The sequence below is a fragment of the Crocodylus porosus genome, unplaced genomic scaffold (assembly GCF_001723895.1).
Source record: "Crocodylus porosus isolate Cpor-Errol unplaced genomic scaffold, CroPor_comp1, whole genome shotgun sequence".
NCBI classification, from domain to species: domain Eukaryota; kingdom Metazoa; phylum Chordata; order Crocodylia; family Crocodylidae; genus Crocodylus; species Crocodylus porosus.
In genome coordinates this window covers 47,666,643-47,674,165 of record NW_017728949.1, presented here as the reverse complement: position 1 = coordinate 47,674,165, position 7,523 = coordinate 47,666,643, and positions in this window count along the sequence as shown.

The following is a 7,523-nucleotide window of genomic DNA, read 5'->3' as shown; positions in this document are numbered from 1 at the left end:
AGAACAAGCTGGGATGCTGTGGGTCTCTGGTTTAAGTTAAACCAGCCTGGGACAAACATTGCATAAACCGGTTTGAGCCAAATCAGTTATTCAGTCAGGTTTACTCAGTCAGGTTCACTCAAGTTGGTTTCAGTCATTTTGAAACTGGTTTATATGCACTGAATGTCTGTTCTATTACAGGTTTAAACCAGTTTCTGATCACTTAAACTGGTTTATGTGTAATGTCTATCCCTAGCCTAAGTCTTCAGAGAGGTAGGAGATAGTGTGCGTTATCCTAGATAGGTGTCTAGAGTCCCTTTAAATGCATAGGCATCATTTCTGAAGCTGGTGTGACAGAATGCCCTAGATCTACTTATCAATTCATTTAGGTGCAAGAAACAGCAAAGCAGATACAGATTAAGAATATTGCATTTTAGGATGTAAGTTTATAGAAAGTAAGCAAATACCAGGTATATACCAGGCAAATACCAGAGAATAAGCAAATACCAGGTAAAACCTTGTAATGTAGTGATCTTCAAATTGCAGGTGCCTTCATTTGTTTCATATATATTTCATATCACAGCAAGGAATTGCAATTTTGGCTGACTTGGTTTTTTTCCCCTTGTTCCTGAATGTATGATTTGTACAAAATTTAAAATGGCACTGGTTATAATAGAAAATGTGCTTAAGTACATTTACATGGCATGGCTCCCTGCTTTACTGTTATGAATTGTTCATAATATGTCTCCTCATATATGCATCAGACACTTGCTGCATAGATGCATGTGATTTGTCTTTTCTCCTGAGAAATGATAATTGACTTTGGTTTACTTAGGTTACTTGCAGTACAGTTTATTTTCTCAGCCCAACTAAGATTTATGCAGCAGCATACTCATACTATGAGGGATGAACAATTTAATTTCTTAAATGATAGAGGGTATGCAGTGCATTACAGAGGTGGAATATATTTGTACTTTAAGATATGTCATGAAATAGATCAAACACATTTATACTGTATCCCACTGAATTTGTTGTTAATTGTGATAAGCTAGTGAAAACAGAGGCTTTCTCAGTTAAAAGATCAGCTTCACCACGTGTACACAAAGAACACATTAGGAAAGTAAACGATGAATAGGGATATTTTAACCATTTATTATTACTTTTTTAAGACTATAATCCCTTTTCTGGAAATGTTCATAGCCCAATCCTGATCTTTTCAAATATATTCAGTAGTATTTGGTGAATACTAGCAGTGACTGTTGAATGACTATCAAACCATGGCTTCTTTGAATTGCTTACTTTGTCTTTTAATAATTATTTGTGTGGTGGAGCTGCTTTGTCATGTTTCTACTTCTGCTTGCTTATGAAGTAATTAAAATACTTTAAACAGTGAACAATAATGAATAACATTTTTAGGTCTGAATTCTTCACACTAAAAGGGTGACTTTTAGATTTTATTGCAATTTTTAACTATGTGATGAGGTTCTGAATCTTAGGGATAAGTCATGATATGAACCCATGAATCATGGAAAATTTAACTTCAGGGCATAAGTTCTTCTATGCAAAAATAATTGAAAAGGAATATTTTAATAATTGAAGCACTTACAGTTAGGGCTGTGAGAAGTTTCAGTCGCTGATTCAATTCAGCAGAGATTCAGCCCGATTCAGTGGCTGAGTCTCCGAATCTGAATTGAATCAGGAGACCCTTTAATCTCTCTGAATTGAATCGGAGAGATTCGATGATTTGAACATAGAGCTTTAAATGTTTTTTCTACATACCTAAAGGTACCAGGTGGTACCTGGTGAATGCTGAGATGCTGGGGTGGATAGTGTGTCACACCGGAGGACGGGGTGGGGGATCCCCAGCAGACTCGGCAGTGGACCCAGAAGTGGACCAGAAGCACTTCTGGTCCATTTCTGGGTTCACCGGAGAGTGAGCAAGGCCGCCCCCTGCACTCCTGTGGGACACTTCATCTGTCCTGCCTTCGGAACATTCAAGAGCCATGCCTGGTACCTGCAGGTATGTAGAAAAAACATTTAAAGCTGTGTCATGGATGAATCACTGATTCTCCAAATCTGTATTGAGGATTCGGATTCCGACGAATCAAATCAGGACAATGATCCGAATCAACTAATCGGATCAGTATAGCCAATTCAGGCTGAATCCCAATTGGATACAGCCCTTTTGCACACCCCTAGTTACAATAATGATAGACTAGAAGACTTAATGTACTGAGTTGAAGCAATTAATTTTTTTTCCTGAGCCTCTATCACAGCCATAGCTTCTTTCCACTTACGTTTTTTTACATTGAATTGCATCATACAAAGAAACACAGTATGTAGTTTTATAACAGATCCTCAGAAATGGTGAGTATCCACAGCTTTGTTTTCTGTTATCCTCGGTGAGTCTGAAGAATGCACTCTGCTACTGTGCAAGATGGCATTCCCAAATGGGCAGTCTTTTGGTTTCTTTCCTTTGGTTCCCAGACTGTTCATTTCCAAAACTGCTTATTTGTTGATTTATTTGCCTTTGGCCACAGAAGCTTGTCTTCACTGCAGAACTTGTCTCAACTAAATTAACTTAAGTTGAGCATTGTACTGCAGTAGTGCTTAACCTGTCTGGCCATGCGAACTGCATGAGTAGCACAGGGTCAGTCCATGGGTGTAATCCAGCATGTAATGTGTGAGGCATGGAACTCAAGGCAAAGATTCCTACTCATCTTTAATATAATTCTTAGCCTGGCAATAGATACATGAAGAGCATTAGGAGACGTTTTAATAACGAATTATGGCATGTCTTACGAAGGACATCATGCAGGCTGCCTGAAGCCGGGGGCCAGCAGAGACAGTGGATTAGGGATTTAATAGCTGCAGAATTCCTCAACACTGGAGGTTGTAGAGGAGGAGCATGAGCACAAAGCACTAGGACTACATTGTTGTGAAGACTTAGGTTGCCTGCAGGGTGAGGGGATTATTTTTTAGGTGGCATCTCTGTTGAAGTGCTATAGAAGCAGCACTGAGAGTAGGCATAGTAGGAACATAACTGCCATATACTGAGTCAGACCGTTGGTCCATCTTGTCCAGTATTCTGTGTCACACAGTGGCAGAAGGGTGAAAGGGTGAGTGAACAGAACATAACCAGTAGGCCTGTGTGAATAGGGAAGTATTTGATTCAGATCCAGCCAATTTGGAGGACGGAGATTCGATTCAGGGATTTGTATCACTGTCCCAAATTGATTCAGCCTAACTGGCTTTGGAAGATCTGGCACTGATTCGGAGAGATTTGGTAATTCGTCCATAGACTATAATGGGGAATCACTGAAATACCTATAACTGTCAATTTTTGGCAGATTTGGGTAAAAACAGCCCTTTTTGAAGGCATGAGGTGTGTTATGATAGCCCTTTTTGAAGGCATGAGGTGTGTTAAGTTTCACAGAGATAGGTGCAAGGGTTTCTGGGAAACTGCACCTCAAACTGTTCAAAGCAAAACTTGTGACGGGGATAAAAACAGCAGGGAAGGTATCCTGTAGCCGGGGGCCTTCCCAGTGCTGGTTAGATCTCTGCCCACCCACCTTTTTCTGGGCCAGCCATGCTCCCCTCTTTTGCTCAAGCAGAAACAGCTCACAAAAGGGACAGAAAGTCTTCAGAGAGAGGCTTATATGCTTTTTCTACATCCCTTCCCCAGAGCAGTGTGATTGGAAGAGGACTCAAGGAAACATCACAGTCACTGGCTGTCTATTAAATGTCAGTCTTTCCCCCACCCGTTCCCCCTCCCTCTTCTCAGTTTCTGTTTCCCTGAAAGACTGCCTTCCTAATCATTTTCCAAATTGATTTGAAGACTCCAAATTGATTCGGGGGAGGGAGGGGTTGTCTCCTGATTCAATTTGGATTTGGTGATTCTTCCTCTGAATTGGGCCAAATCTTCTCCAAATCAAATTGGCAACTGAAGCTTTGTTTTTTTCCATTGTTTCTCTTCCACTTGTAGCATCCAGCATTTAGGCCAGGTACAGACTGTACACTTTTACTGGGGTAAGTGATTGGAAACTGGTTTGTACCCATAACAGAAGTTTAGCAAACAAAATACACCCATACCCATAACAGAATAGAAGTTTGGCACATACAAACTGGTTTAAAAATGGTGAGCCAAGTCTAAGATTTGCCCCCCTCTCCTCCCACCAAAGGGCAAATGTGTGTTTTGCATGCTACTGATCAATGATGCTGCTTACAGAAAACCACATAACTTAGGTCGATTCTGCATCAGGCTTTCTGAATATCTGTACCTAACCCCAGTGTCTAGAAGTTCTGATTCAGAGGCTGTGCCACTAACTCCCATGATCAAGCTGTTAACAGCTAAAGACTTGAGTTAGTTTTTAAGTAAAAATGTATTGCGATAGTTTTGTTGTTTAGTGCCTCCTCCCCTCCCCCTCCTTTCCCCAACTCCTCTACAAATACTCATCACTGCTTTAGTGCTGCTTGAATGATAAGCAGAACTTCCTGCTCAGTAGCAATGATATCCACTTGTCTAAGATGCTCTTTACTGCTTTGGGCTCTCCACTGCCCCTTCCACTCAGGGTATTTGAAGTCCAAGTCCTCATGCAGCTCTTCAGATGCTGTTTCTAACTCCAAAGCCCAGATACAGTGCCTTGTAGATCAGGAATAACTGGCTTTGGACTCCAGAGATGTAAGTCTTCTTAGTAATCTTCCTGGATACAGGCCTCTCATCTCTCCAATTCTTTATGGCTTCAAGTAGTTGTTTTTTGGAGCTTCCTCTTTGTCCTGGACTTCATGTCAGATTTCCTCTGTTCTCACCTTCTTGGAGTTCCTGAAGGTGTGCAGGAGAAAAGAGCCTTTGCATATGACTGATGTGTACCTAGAAGCTTCTTGATTCTGCCTGTGCGCTGTAGACCTTATAGCCTTAACTTAAGGGGAATGGGAGAGAAGTAATTCCACAATGGACATTCCTGGGCTGCGGAACCATGACACTAATTGTGACTGACCACCTTCATCCCTGATCTTGTATATGACTTCCTTCAACACAGAGTCTGAGGTTCATTTTATAGCTGCTTTCATTTATTGTGCAACTGGCAAGTTTGGTCCAGAGTCTCCTCAGTCCCAGTTAGATATGAGAAAGAATCTGAAAAAAGTGAGAAATAAACGTGGAGGTTTTAGGGAAAGAGGCATAGAGAAATAGGGGGTGGAAAGCTCAGTGATTTAGTTTGCAATGATATTAAGCTGTGGGGACACCCACGCACATCAGAGGATAGGGGAAGGATCCAGGATGACCTTGACAGACTGGTTTTATGTGCAGAATGGAATCAGATGATGTTTAACAAGGTTCTCCTGTTGGAGGGTTCTTCATCTAGGTAAGATGAACCTCCACCATAACATCATGATGGGTGTTGGTCCACTGGCTGGCACAGCTTCTGAACAGGACCTGCGGGTCACAATCGACCAGAAGATGAACACAAGCCAACACTGGAATGAGGTTGCCAGCAGGGCAAATATAACTCTGGCATACATCAGCTAATGTGTTGCCAATAGATCCAGGGAAGTGCTTCTTCTCTGTTTGGTGTTGGTGACATCACAGCCAGAGTACTGTGTCCAGTTCTGGGCACCACACTTCAGGATGGATGTGGATAAGCTCAAGAGGCCACACATATGATTAGGGGCCTGGAGGATAGACACTGTGAGGAGAGATCCCAGAAACTGGGCCTGTGCAGTCTGAGTAAAAGATGACTGAGAGCTGACTTGATAGCTGCTTACAAGTACATCAGGGGTGAGCACCAAGATCTAGAGAAGCAACTCTTCATAAAGGCACCTCAAGGGAGGATGAGGACCAGTGGGAACAAGCTAATAGAGGTTAAGTTGGACATAACCTCTCCCCAAAAAAACCCCAACTTCTTTTCCGTAAGGCTAACTAAAATCTGGTGCTCACTCCCAGCGGAGGCAGTGCTGTGCTCCACTATCCTTGGAGGTATTCAGGATGAGGCTGGATAAGCCTTGTTCAGCTTGTTTGAACCCAGTAGCTTCTTGCCTATGGCAGGGAATGGACTTGATGATCTTGCAGGTGTCCTTCGATTCTATGATACTTAAGGAAATGCATAGGTTATCTTTCAAGTATCTCATAGTGGTAGACTTTGAAGTCTGAACTGAAAAATTGTGTGAAATGCTTGAGCCTACCCTTTCAGTTCTCATGGGACTACTCTTCTCATAATAATTTCATATTTTTGTCTACATAGATGAAAATGTAATATTATAAAAGCCTCTGTCTGTCTGTCTGTCTGTCACTAAAGCTGACAAACAGCCAATCAGAGTGCGACCAAGTGTTCCAAAAGGAGCTGGTGGCAGTGGAGTGCTGCCATGATGGCAGGAACACAGAGGATGGGGGAGCAAGGTCAGCTCTGGTGGCCTGCCCCCTCCCCGCCCTGCTTCCTGGAGTTTAAGGCAATGGATGGGTGAGGCCAGCACCCTCACCCCCCCGCCCTGCTCCTTGCAGGTCATGGCAATAGAGTGTGGGGGGGCGAGGCCACTGGAGCTGGCCTTGCCACCCCCTTACTCCTTGCAGATGACAGCAGTGGGGACATTGGAGGGGAGTTGGGATCAGGATGCCATGGGGGGGTGAGGCCACCACCTCTGGCCTCAGCCTGCCCCTCCCCACTTCTGCAAGGCCCAATGCAGTGGCAGTGGGGGGAATAGTGGGCATGCCATGGCAGCAGCAGTGGGGGGAGGGGAAGGGTGGGTCCAGGCCCAATGCGGAAGAGGACTGGGTCCGAGGGTGGGGAGAAGCGGGCCTGGACCGACCCAGTGACAGTCGGGGGGATGGGAGGAGTGGGTTCTGACCTGACGTGGCGGTGGGGGAGGAGTGGAACCAGGCCTGGGGTGGGGATGAGGACCAAGCCTGAGCTGAGGGAGAAGCTGGCCTGTTGTAGTGGTGAGGGGGGGGAGAAGTGGGCATGGCCTACTGTGGCAGTGGCTAGGCAAGGGAAGGAGTGGGCCTCCTCCCCACCTCAGGTCTGGTCCCACTTCTCCCCCACCCCCCTCTCCCTTGCTTCAACCCCAAGCCTGCTCATAGAATCATAGAATCATAGAAGTAGGGTCGGAGGGGACCTTGTAGATCTTCAAGTCTGACCCCCCGCCTGGGCGGGAGAAAAGACTGGACTCAAATGAGTCCAGCCAGGTAGTCATCAAGCCTCTTCTTAAAGATCCCCAGGGTAGGAGCCAGCACCACTTCCCTAGGAAGTTGGTTCCAGCTCCTAGCCGCCCTAACTGTGAAGTAGTTCTTGCGGATGTCTAATCTAAATCTACTCTCTAATAATTTGTGTTCATTGTTCCTTGTCATGCCAGGGCGCGCTAGGGGAAACAGTGTCTCCCCTAAACCCTTCTGGTCCCCCCTAGTGAGTTTGTAGACAGTCACCAGGTCCCCCTTCAGCCTTTTCTTGTGAAGGCTGAACAGGTTTAGGTCCCGCAGTCTTTCAATGTAGGGTCTGCCCTGTAGTCCCCAGATCATGCGGGTGGCCCTTCTCTGGACCCTTTCAATGTTGTCC